The following is a 13526-nucleotide window of genomic DNA, read 5'->3' on the forward strand; positions in this document are numbered from 1 at the left end:
AAAATTTCTCCAAAAAAATATATATTTTCCAGTAATTTTAATGTTTGAAAACATAATTAGGTAAATGTAAGAAGGGGAATAATAATTAAGGACATGTTTTTAAATACAATAGGTAAAAATGCAGCTAAAAGTACAATAAAAAAGATTTTAAAAGTGGTTGGGGAAAGGAAAGGGGGAAGATAAAGATTCGTTTTGAAGCAGATTCTTTCTGGTCCTCAAAAATTGGAGACTATCAATCATATTCAGGAGGGGGTGGGGATTCTGGTGAAGTCCTGGACTGTTTTCTTTCCTATTGTTTGCGCTAATATTGAGCCTCTGCTAGAGAAGTGTCCAATGCCTGCCAGAGTTGTTTTCAATGTAGCAACTTCCTTCTTTGTATACCACAGGCCTCTTCAGGCCACGTTTAGCTTGTTTGCTTGCTTGCTTGTTAACAACGTCTTACTCTAGAGCCCAGGCTGACCTGGAACTCACTGCACAGCCCAGCCTTCCTTCAACCCTCAGTGATGGTCCTCCTTTCTCAGACTCCTGATTCCTGAGATTACAAGGTAGAGCAACCATGCTCACATGCTTAGCTTTGAAGTCTGTGGGCTGGGCAGATTTTCTCACCTTCCTGAGACTCTCCATCTTATATTCTTTGAGTGGCTAATGCTGTAGCTGAGGGGCATGTCCCACGTGCTTTGGGAGTATCAGAAGCAAGCACAGCACTTAGATCTGTACAGGCAGAGGTGGTTTTTCTGACTCTCTTACTTCGCATAGTAAAACAGCTTCTAGTTCTATACATTTCCTGAAATTTTCAGGATTTTGTCTTTCTTTACCAGTGAGTAGAACTCCATTTTTAAAAAATGCATGTTAGAGTACCCAAAAGCCCCATAAAAAATAAATAAATGAAAGAAGAAAAAAAGAAAAAGAAAAAAGTGATGGGGCAATATGGGAGGAGTTGGAGGGGAGGGAGTGGGCATGGATTTAATCCAAACACCTTATATGCGTGTATGAAATTCTCAGTAACATTTTTTGTAAAAGTTAAAAAAAATACCACTTTTTCATTATTGATTCATCAATTGCAGGACATTCCAGTTGTTTTGATTTCTTAACTAATGTGAAAAGAGCAGCAACAAACATAACTGTGCGAGTATCTCTGCAGTAAGATGAGTCCTTTGTGTATATGCCAAGAAGTGGTATGACCAGATCAAATGGTAGATTTACTTTTAGTTTCTTAAGAGTTCTCCACACTGATTTCCACAGTGGTTGCACCAGTTTACAATCCCAACAACATGGATGAGGGCTTCCCTTTACCCACTTCCATTCAGCATTTGGTGTCATTTGTTTTCTTGATCTTAGGCATTCTGAGTGGGGTAAGATGGAATATTAAAGTGGTTTTGATTTGCATTTCCCTAATTACAAAGGATATTAAACACTTTTTTAAGTGTTTCTTAGCCATTTTTTATTTCTTCTTTTGAGAGTTCTCTACTCAGGTCCATAGTCCATTTTTTAATTGGACCATTTGTTTCCTTGATTCTTTGCATTGAGTTCTTTGTATATTTTAGATATTAGTCCTCTACCAGATGTAGAGCTGGTGAAGATTTTCTCCCACTCTGTGATCTTCCTCTCACTCAGTTGGTTGTTTCCTCTACTGTACAGAAGCCTTTTAGCTTAATGAGGTCCCATTTGTTATTTGTTTACCATGATTCCTAAATGACTGATGTCCAATTTTAAAAGTCTTTTACTGCACGTATATCTTGTAGGGTGCCTATGTTTTCTTCTAGCATTTTCAGGATTTCAGGTTTCACACTGAGGTCCTTGATCCACTGGAGTTGACTTTTGTGCAAAGTGTTGGCTATGAGTCTGAATTCATTCTTCTACATGTAGAGATTCAGTTTTGTCAGCACTATTTGTTGAAGATGCTGTCTTTCCTCTAGTGTGTGCTTTTGGCACCTTTGTAAAATATCAGGTGACTGAAACCCACTCATGTTTGGTTTTGCTATTTTGTTCCATTGATCTACATGTCTACATGGATAGACATGATCTACAGGGATAATGTGACCTCTTATTTTCCAATTAGTACTCCTTTAATTTGTTTCTCTTGTTTTATTGCTCTACCTAGAGTTTGAATCACTATTTTGAAAAGGATAATGGGAGGATAGTGGACAACCTTCTCTGGTTCCTGAGTTTAATGGGAATGCTTCGAGTTTTTCTTCATTTAGAATTATGTTGGCTGTGGGTTTATTGTATATAACCTTAATTATGTTGAGGTATGGTCCCTCCAGTTCAATTCCCTCTAGTATTTTTATCATGAATGCATGTTGGATTTTGTCAAAGGCCTTTTCTGAGATGACAATATGATTTCTGTCTCTAAGTCCATATCTGAAATAAAGCCAACTTGATCATGGTGGATGATCTTTTTTGATGCATGTCTGTATACAATTTACTAGAATTCTGTTGGGAATATGAGCCTATAGATTTTCTTTACCTAGTTTGGGTATTAGAGTAATACTGATGTTATGAAAGGAATGTGGGAGTTTTCCCTCTATTTCTGTCTTTTTTATTAATTTGAGCAATGTTGACTAGATCTTTGAAGGTCTGGTAAAATTCTGCTGTGACTCCATCTAGGCCTGGGCTTTTGGGGGGGCAGCCTTTGTATTACTGTTACTACTTCCTTATTTGTTATGGGTATGCTTAAGTTGCTGATCTCTTCTTGGCTTAACTGTGGTAGTTTCCTTAAATTTAGAAAATCATCTATTTCTTTTAGATTTTCTAATTTAATGGAGTATAACTTTTTAAAAGCATTTTCTTACAATATTCTGGATCCTTTTGTGACTGTTGTGATATTTCCCCTTTCATCTCTGATTTTGTTGATTTGGATTTGCTCTTTCCTTTGGTTAGCTGGGCTAACGATCTGTCTATCTTCTTTATCTTTTCAAATAAGCAGTTTTTAGATTCATTAATTCTTTGTATTCTTTTTATTTGTTTGTTTGTTTCTATTTCATTAATTTTTGCTCTGATTTTTATCATTTTTTTTCTCATCTGCTGGGTTTGTGTTTGTTTTGTTTTGTTTTGTTTTTCCAGATTCTTGAGTTACACCATTCACTCATTTTTGTCTTCTTTCTGATATTTTTTTTAATGTAGGCACTTTTGGCTATAAACTGCCCTCTTAGGGCTGCTGTTAATCTGTCCCAGAAGTTTTTTGTGTTGTATTTCATTTTCATTTAGTTCAAGGAATATTTTGATTTCTTTCTTGATTTCTTCTTTGACCCATTCATCATTCAAGAGTGCGTTGTTTAATCTCCATGTGCTCATGTAGTTACTAGAGCTTCTTTTACTATTGATTTTAAGTTTTATTGCATTGTGGTTCAATAGAATACGTGGAATTATTTCTATTTTTTGTGTTTGTTGAAGTTTGTTTTATGCTCCATTATGTGGTTTATTTTAGAGAAATTTCTATGGGCTGCTGAGTAGAATGTGTATATTTTTTTGTGCTATTCTTTGTCCAGTTGACCTCTCTATTAGAGATAGTGGTATATTGAAGTTTCCTACTATTACTGAGTTGGTGTTAATCCATGTCTTGAAGTCCAACGGTAATTTTTTTATGACATTTTGGTGTATGAGAGTTCAGTTCAAATATGTTTATGATTGTAATGTCTGGTGGGTTGATCCTGTTGATCAGAATGAAGTGACCTTCTTTATCTCTTCTGATTGATTTTAATTTGAAGTCTATTTTGTCAGATATTATCATTGCAGTTCTTGCTTGTTTATTAGTGTCATTTGCTTGGAATATTTTTTTCTGTCCTTTAAGGTGATGGCAATCCTTAAAGGTAAGATGAATTTCTTGTAGACAACAAAAAAGATGGATTTTGTTTCTTAATCCATTCAACTAGTCTGTGACTTTTTACTGGGGAGTTGAAGCCATTTATAAAGTTATTATTCAAAGGTGGTTATTGGTTACTGTCATTTTACTTTCTGTTTGCGTTCTTAGTCCTACTTCGTGCCTTTGTAATTTTGCTGTCATTTGTTTGCTTTCTGTAGCCTTGGGTACGGTCATTCTTCTCTTCAGTCCTTTATATTACTTTGAATATTCTTGGCAGGGCTGGTTTGATGGACATGAACTCTTTCAGTCTATTTATATCATGGAATATTTTTCTCCTTCCACTATGATAGACAGTTTGCTGAAGTATTCTGGGTTAGCACCTGTGATCATTTAGAACTTGGAATAAGTTTGCTCCAGGCACTTCTGCATTTTATAGTTTGCACTGAAAAGCCAGCTGTAATTCTGATAGGTTTTCCTTTATACATAACTTATTTTTTTCTACTGCAACTTTCAGTAACCTTTCTTTGTTCTGTACGCTTAATGTTTTTACTGTGATATTCTATGAGGAGTTTCTGTTCTGGTCCTATCTATTTGGTGTTCTTTGTGCTTCTTGTGTCTCTATGGGTATGTCTTTCTTTAATTTAGGGAAGTTTTCTTCTATGATCCTATTGAAGATCTGGTCAATGCCGCTGACCTGAGATTCTTTGCCTTCCTCTACGCCTATGATATGTAGATTTGATCTTTTTATTGTGTCCCACATTTCCTGCATATTCTATTCCTGTGGGCTTTTTTCTGGTTTTCATTTTCTTTGCTTGAGTGGTCCAATTCTTCAATATTATTATCTAGTCTTGATATTTTGTTTTCCATTTGATTCATTCTGCTGGTGAGGCTTTTTCCTATCACTTGAAATTGGTTTATTGAGTTTTTCAATTCCATCTTCATTTCAGCCTGAGTTTTCTTCAATATTTCTATCTCTTTCATGAATTCACTTTTCAAATCCTGGATTGTCTTTGTCATTTCATTCAGCCATGTGTTTATATTTTCTTAAGGTTCAGCCAGAAGTTTGTCCCTATCCCCTTCAGCTTTCAGCTGTTTGTGTGGTCTTTAAAGTCATTGAATTTTTTATCATGTTTATGATTGCTCTTTTAAATTCTGTTTCCTTGGGTTCCTCTAGGTAATTCTCATTGTAGAACCAATGGGATTTGGTGGGAATGTATTATTTTGGTTTCTCATTTTATTTGTGTTTTTGCTTTGTGACCTGGGCATATGAAATTCTAGACTGCCTTTGTTGAGTTGAAGTTTGATTCTGCTTCTATTGTTGATGTAACTTTGCTGCTATCTGATTGGGTATGAATAGTTAGTTGTTCTATGCTTCAGATTCTCACTTTTGATATTTTTTATTTGGAGGGACCAGATGGTTGTAGGCCAGCAATTCAGGAGCTCTCCAGCAGGGCAAAGGGGCCTAGGCCCAAGTCTGAATCATAGAAACAGTACTGGCCAGTTCTGGCTTGATAAGCAGAGGAGGTATGAGCCCTAGAGGAATGCAAAGGGGGATGGTCCCAAAGCAGGGGAATGGTGATCCAGTGAGTGTGCTCTAGGTAACTCACTCTGATAATCTGGTGTTCTCTGATGGTGGAAGGAACCTAGACCCAAGGATGGCCAGTGTGGATAAAATGGATTGATTCTGACTAGCTAATCAGAGAAGATATCCCCTTGATATATTTTGTTTCCCACGTGTCCATGATGAGCTTTTCACTATTAAAACAATGTTTTTTATGGTTCAAAATCAAGCATGGCTTTATACCACAATGCACTCATGCTTTTGGTGAAAAGTCTACAAAGGATCATAAATTAGATTTTTAACCAGCAGGTAGTATAATTCTAGATGAGCACTGCTTGGTTTAAGTTACTTTTCTCATTGCTGTGACAAAATACGTGAAAAACCGTTTTGGTAACCTATGGGTAACCAAGAGCAGGGGCAATGGACAGTATTATGTGAGGGTCTGTAGGACCCCTAGTCAACAGCTTCAAAAGAGAAAGTCCATTCCTGGCATTGGACTTTTTCTACTAACCTATAGTGTCTAGTATAGTCAATGTCCCTTGTTATAACTCCTCTTAATCTCTTTTTATATGATATATACTTTGAGAAGATTCTGTAGTAATGGGTTTCCATGACTTTTTCTAAAGGCCTTGAGTGTTAGTTATTCCTCCCAATATTCCATCCTCTGCCCTGCCTTCCCATTCCCCAACTCATTTAACCTTTCCTACTCCATTATTCCCCTTTCCCCATTTATATCACTTTATCTATCTTCCTTCCCCCATGAAGCCTTCCCTGCCCCATGGCTGTTTACTACTTTCCTGATCTCTATGGATTTACCAATTGAAATGAACATATCTAAGGATTCAAAGCTAGCATCTGCTTATGAGAGAGAACATACAATGTTTGCCTTTCTGGGTCAGGCTTATGTCACTGATGATGATTGCATCAAGCTCCATTCCTTTACCTTTGAATTTCTAATTTTCATTTTTCTTAACAGTTGAAAAATATTCTATCGTGTAAAAGATGCCACATATATGATGTTCTAGGTAGCTTCTCTATTGCTGTGACAAAAACACTCTGATCAATACCAACTTGGAGAGGAAAGAGTTTATTTGGCTTACATCTCCCAGGTCACAGTTCATCACTGAGGGAGTCCAAGATAGAAATTCAGGGCAGGAACCTTGAGGCAGGATTTGAAGCATAGGCCATGGAGGAACACTACTTACTGGGTTGCTTTCCTGGCCCATGTTAAGTCTGCTTTCTTATACAATACAGAACAATTTGCCCAGGGGTGGCACTGCCCACAGTGGCCTGGGCCCACCCACATCACTCAACAATCAAAAAAATACTCCACAGACATGGCCGCAGGACAGTCCAATGGAGGTAATTTCCCAGTTGAGTTCCCTCTACCCAGGTGTGTCAAGTTAACAACTAAAGCTATCCAGCACACACGAATTGTAGAATAAACAAGGAGAAATCAAGCTGGTACTGACTTCAAAGTTACTGGCTAACTTTCATAGTGATGGAAGGCACTATGCATGCTGCCAGAAAAGTTATCATCAACTTTGCCCAGCTGTGAATGCAGCAAGCTAAAATAACAATTGGCCTAGCAAGACATGGACACTAGTGCAATAGTATCACAAATGTGGGAGCAGCCAGCCACTTTCTGATTGGATTTAAGATGGAGACTCTACCTGGCACTGATATCAGGCCTAGGCACCTGTGGCTAGACAGGTCACAGGCCATAGGGGACAGCCTACTACTAGTGTTCTGCTAAATAGACATAGTGTTAAACCAACTCCTAATGACTTATTGTCATATGCATAGATTATTGCATTCTCTCACAAGAGACACTGCCTATGCAGAAGAAGATTAGCACAGAAACCTACAACCTGCCAACATGCAGAGAATAAGAGACTGAAAAGTGCTTATCCATGAATAGGACACCTACATCAAATTTCTGCCTCCCAAGGCTCAGGGATTATTGCAGAAGAGGGGACAGAAAGCTTATAAGACCCTGAAGTCATATATGACCACAAGGAAAAAGAGGTTTTCTTTCAGACAGCTGGGCAGTTACACATATCAACTCATAGCAATGGTAACAAGTGCCATGTAAGTTCAAGCCAGACAAAACCCCAGCATAGAAGTGGGGAAATAGGTAAGAAAACTCAAACCTACCTGAAGAAGTATTGGCAACTAACTGATAGCTTCTGGGAGAGGGAGAGTCAGTCTTCTTTAATAGTGTGACTCCAGGTAAGTCAACCTTACTTAAATGTGTATATATATATATCAGATGGGGGTAATGAGGGGGTTGCAGATCTGTGAGAGGATCTAAATAATTCAATTTTAAAAACTTTTAAACATTTTAAAGAATCTGAGAAACACAGCTTAGGGAAGAAGGGGTTTATTTTAACTCATAGTTTGAGGGTACAGTGGTCAACCTTACTTAAATGTGTATATATATATATCAGATGAGGGTAATGAGGGGGTTGCACAGCTTAGGGAAGAAGGGGTTTATTTTAACTCATAGTTTGAGGGTACAGTCCATCACAATGAGAAAGTCATGGTGGCAGGACCCCTTGAGACAGCTGGTCACATTCCACCTGCAGTCAGAAAGTGGGGGGCGGGGATTCTAGAACTCCATTTTCTTTCTCCTTTTCGTGGGATCTAGAGCCTCACCCCACATTTCATGGGGTCTTCCCATGTCAGTTATCCCAATATATAAAATCCCTCACAGATGCCCATGCATTTTTCTCCTATGTGTTCTAAATTCTGTCATCAATTAACAATCAACCATCATAAATCTACCCCTTGTCAATTTGACACCCAAACATACCACTTTTAAGTCATAACATACCTCCCCTTGTTTCCATAGGCTCATGATCATCTCACAATGGAAAATAAATTCACTTGAACTTCAAAAATATCTAACAGTTCCAACATTGTTCAAAAGTGCAAAAGCACAGTGTCTTCTGAGACATGGGAAATCTCTTAAGCATGAGACCTTATAGATCAAAACTATTTTCAACTATTTTCAACTATTTTCTACACATTATGACATAGTGTAAGCAGTTCCATTCCAAAAGAGAGGAATAGCAAGGGATGCATAGCAAGGGATGATTGGGCAAAAGCAAAACTGAAACCCAACAGGCCAAATGCTGAATTCTGAACATCTGTTTGCAAAATATGGGGCTCTTGATGAAATCAACTGGCTTCCAAAGGGGTTAAGAAGCCATTTCCCTCCAATTCTGTTGTCTGAAGCATACACGGCTTCTTTCTTCAGCTGGCTCTGCTCCATGCATGCAACTTTCTTTGATGAATTCCCATGGTCTTGGAATCTCCAGTAATCTGAGGTCTCCATTTCAACTTAAGTTCACCCTCAAAGCTTCACATAATAGGCACTTAGAGCATTCTTACAGAGACTATGACTCTAATACACATTACTCAACCTTGATGGACTTTTGAAATTCTGTCACAACCTTCCATGACTTTCTCTTTCTCTCTCTCTCTCTCTCTCTCTCTCTCTCTCTCTCTCTCTCTCTCTCATCTAGCATGACTGTAAAAACTAATGCCACGTGGACTATGCTGCAAAGCTCTGCAGTCAGCTCAAGATATTGCCTGACTCCATTAAACCACTTTGCACCATTCTTTGCACACCTTCCAGGCTGACCCTGAAGAACACATCCCTGTGTAGTCATTTTCAAACAAGAGCTCCTTTAGTGCATATCAGTTCAGGCTCTGTACTTAAAATTAATTTGGAATTTCACAAGATGGAGACTTCAATGGGTGGTTTTTTCCACTTGAGAGTAGGGTGCCTTCTCTCCTCTCTCACTCCCAGTACAGAACAGTGGATTTCATTTTAATGGTGCTAATCTTTCTAATAATTACAGCAGCTTTCTCAGCATCCTATTGGTCAACAACTTTAAATCTGTGCACATTCTTTTCCTTGCCAAACCTCAAAGTTTTCATATCTTTCTGCTCTCTTTCACTATAGATCTGAGTAAGAGCAGTGTGCATTAGCCATTCCACAGCCTGAATGTTATCCTGTCTTGACATTTCCTCTGTCAAACAGATCAATCACTGCTTTTGCACTCAGCCTCAATCAAGTTCTTAGTATAAGTACAATGCAGTCAGGTTTTTTGCCTGAAGATAACACGAGTGACCTCTAGCTCCATATCCAACAGAGTCCTAGTTCTGCCTTAAAATTTCATGAGGCAGATCCCTAGTATCTTTTTTTCTAATCAGCATTTTGGTCTTTCAAACTCCTGCTGTAATGGCTCATTAATCTTTACTTGCAGCATTAGAGGACTTCTCTATCCCACAGCTGCAAATGCTTCCACATCTCCACTACAAACCAGTTCCAAAAGCCTATGAGCCATGTGGTCAGGTTTATCACAGCAAAAGTCCCATTCCTCAGTACGAATTTTCTGCATTTGTTACTTTTCTTGTCACTGTGACCAAAGCAACTTAAGGAAGGAAGGGTTTATTTACACTCACATTCAAGGGTACAGTCCATTGATGGTGAGGAGATCATGGTGGCACAAGATTCAGGCAACTGATCACATTGTATTCACAGTCAGGAAGCAGAGAGAAGTGGACACTGGTGCTCTGCTTTCTTCCCCCTTTATGCACAGTCTGGGACCCTAGCCCATGGAGTGGTGCCACCTACATTTATGTAGATTCTTCCTGCCTCAATTAACTCAATCTAGAAACATCCAACACAGATATGCCAGAGGCTTGTCTCTTAGGTGATTCTATAGCCTATGACATTAATAATATTAACCATCACAACTGGTAATGATCATCTTCCATACTGGGTGTTCCCTTTTCACTGACTTCTCAGTGAAACAAACAGAGTGATAACACAATTACTTTTGCTACTGAATAATAATTTTTCAAAGTTTAAGTAGATATTTTCCATTTCATACTTCTGTCTATTAATGTCCCCTTTCCCTTTTATTTCTTAAAACCATAAAAGTACTCCATTTTTCTTACCTGTACTTTCAGGAGAAGGTTCTAACATAATATGTTAGTGCCCTCTTACACTAGGGAAATATATTTCAAGATGTTCCACAGCTGCCTGAAACCACAAATACTATAAATTCTTATATATTTTTCTCTATTGATACATTTCTATAATAAGGCCTATTTTATAAATTACACACACTAAGAGGTTAATAGCAACTAATTTAAAAGTACAGCAATTATGATATGTTATAATAATAATCAAAACTATTTCTGGAATTTTTCCCATTTAATATTTTCACACCATAGTTGGCTAATAACAAATCTCAGAATATGAAACCATAGATAAGGAGGGTGTCTTTTGAATACTCCTATATTGTCATAGCAAATAAAAAATATTAATTTATTTCAGTTCCTGCACCTAAATGTTGAAAGTCTCTGTATTTAATATCTCCAACATCCTCAACATGTGAAATGAATTTGAGAAAGTATTTTCAATGCCAATGTTGCTCAGGTTTAGTTTCTTTGATAGAATTTGACCACATAACGTGTATTAAAAATGAATAAACATAGAAAGTGTATTAAAAATGAATATACATAGCCGGGCGTGGTGGCACATGCCTTTAATCCCAGCACTTGGGAGGCAGAGGCAGGCAGATCTTTGTGAGTTCAAGGCCAGCCTGGTCTACATAGTAAGTTCAGGTCAGCTGGGACTACAGGGAAACCCTGTCTCAAAAAGACAAAAAGAAAAATGAATATACATGGAACATGTATTAGTCACTTGTTGTGAACAAGTATCTGACAAAGAGCAACTTAAGGGAAGAAAGATTTATTTTTGCTCATAGTTGCATAGGCTACAGTTCCTTATAGGAAGAAAGAATGCTAGCAGGTACATGAGGTTGGGATTCCTCACCTCCTCACATCTCAGCAAAACAATAAGCAGAAACTGGAAAATGCTGGTGCTCAGCTTGCTTTCTCCCTTCTCTGTCCTTTGCCCCCTGCTTTTTATAAATTCAATATAGGACCCCAGTCTATGGAATGGTGCTGTCCCCATTGAGGATGGCCTTTCCCACTCAGTTAATCCTCTCTGAAAAATGCCCTCACACACACCCAAAGGTGTGCCTCGCTACTGCTGTTAAAGATCTAATCAAGTTGATAATCCAAATTAAGCAGCAGTGAATGTAACAAACACTCTACTAAGCTTATAGAATGATTTGAGGTAAAACGATTCCCCTGTAACAACAACAAAATTATTCAAATTAAATCGTTTTAAATATTTTTAGGCTACTCTATCAGATCTGGGTGATTAGACAGCCATATAGAAAATAAATAGATCTCTCTAAAACCATGAAAAATTTTCTAAGTACCAGTAGATTACAAGTCTAATTGTAAGCTCTATAAATTAACTTTAAGAAGAAAATATATGAAGATTTTTTTTATGACCTTGAAGGAGTCAATGATTTTCAAACAGGATTAATGATATCTAATACAGTACAAAATGAATTACATAAAAACTGGAAAATTCTGTTCATCAAAAGACACCATTAAGAGAATGAAAATGTGAACTAGGCATGGTGGCCCACGCCTTTAGTCCCAGCACTTGGGAGGCAGAGTCAGGCGGATCTTTGTGAGTTCAAGGCCACCTGGTCTACATAGTGAGTTCTAAGACAGCTGGGGCTACAGGGAGACCCTGTCTCAAAAAACAAAAAATAAATAATGAATAAATAAATAAATAAATAAATAAATAAATAAATAAATAAAAGAATGAAATGGTAACCCATATAATGGAGTATCTAGGCAATACAGTTATATAATACAGATCCGTATCCAAAATATATTAGGAACTATAAGTCACTAAGAAAAATGCAGCTCAGTTGAAAGTGGAGAAAATAATTTAAGTAAGGGCTTAAGGTACACAATTAGTCATCATGTTTATAAAAATTAAAAGCATAATGAAACACCACTGAATGCTATATTTTAAAAGCAAAATATCCAGTGCTGGCAAGAATGTAGACCAAACTTAAATTGTCATAGACTGACTGCAGGAGTGTAAATTACAACAAACACTTTGAAAAATATCTGGCAATATTTACTAATACTAAACATATGCTAATAGCATAGCCCTGTATATACAAAATATTTTGTGCGTATGTTCACCAAAAAACACAAAAGGAATTATGTATAACAGCACTCTTCAAAATAGACAAAATGTGAATTTAACAAAATGCCTATCAAGAATAGAATGAAAAAATAACTTGTGGTGTATTTACATGATGGACTACTATTTCATCATACTCTTGAGTACTATACAAATGGAATACATTCATCGCCATACAACAATACAAATGAATCTCTTCAACATAATCGCAAACAACAGAGGCCAGACACAGAAGAATAAAATACTGACATCATTTGTGCAGAGTTCTTGATTGTTTATTGACTTGAATGTTTACATGGGTATGTTCATTTTGGAAAATTATTACCCTTTACACTTACACCATACATTTTGCTGAATGTATTTCAGATTCAATTTAAACAAAATTAAATAAATAAACAAATAATAAATCGGGCACCTGACCAGTGTCCATACTCTTAGCAGAATATTAGGACACTTTGTTATATAACACATCTCTATCTACATTAACTTACGTATAAGGGAGTTACCTTTCTTTGAGTCTCCCCATTGCCCACAAAGTCATTTTCATCAATTAATACTGTTAATTTAAGTAAACCAAGTATCCAAGCATTTCTATTTTCATTCCTTATATTTGTAGTTTGAAGGTTAAACTGTATTGGGATATAAACTTTTTTCTTTTGTCTTTTTCCCTCTGTTTTACCTAGTGTTGATTTCAAATTGGGTTATTTGCAAATAGAAAATGAAAGTCATTTTAGATTGTGAACTTATAATATCAAATACACTTAAAAGTGTTTAGTATTTTCAAATGTCTTGCCTCCAAGAATGTTGCCTATGAGTTGACTGCTCCCTGTCCATAGGACTCAGCTACTTAGGCACTATCCATTTTCTGTCACAGCATCTATATAGCACTAATTATTTCCATTCAACAGTCTTTCCTAAAGCTGCCTCCAAAATAAATAAAACTAAACTCAAAGTCTGTGTGATAGTTGATTTTTTTTTTTTTTTTTTTTTTTTTTTTTTTAAAAAAAAAAAAAAAAAAAAAAAGAGGACGATAAATCTTTCACTGTGATATATCAAAATAA

The sequence above is a fragment of the Nannospalax galili genome, unplaced genomic scaffold (genome assembly GCF_000622305.1).
Source record: "Nannospalax galili isolate Female #2095 unplaced genomic scaffold, S.galili_v1.0 scaffold646, whole genome shotgun sequence".
NCBI classification, from domain to species: domain Eukaryota; kingdom Metazoa; phylum Chordata; class Mammalia; order Rodentia; family Spalacidae; genus Nannospalax; species Nannospalax galili.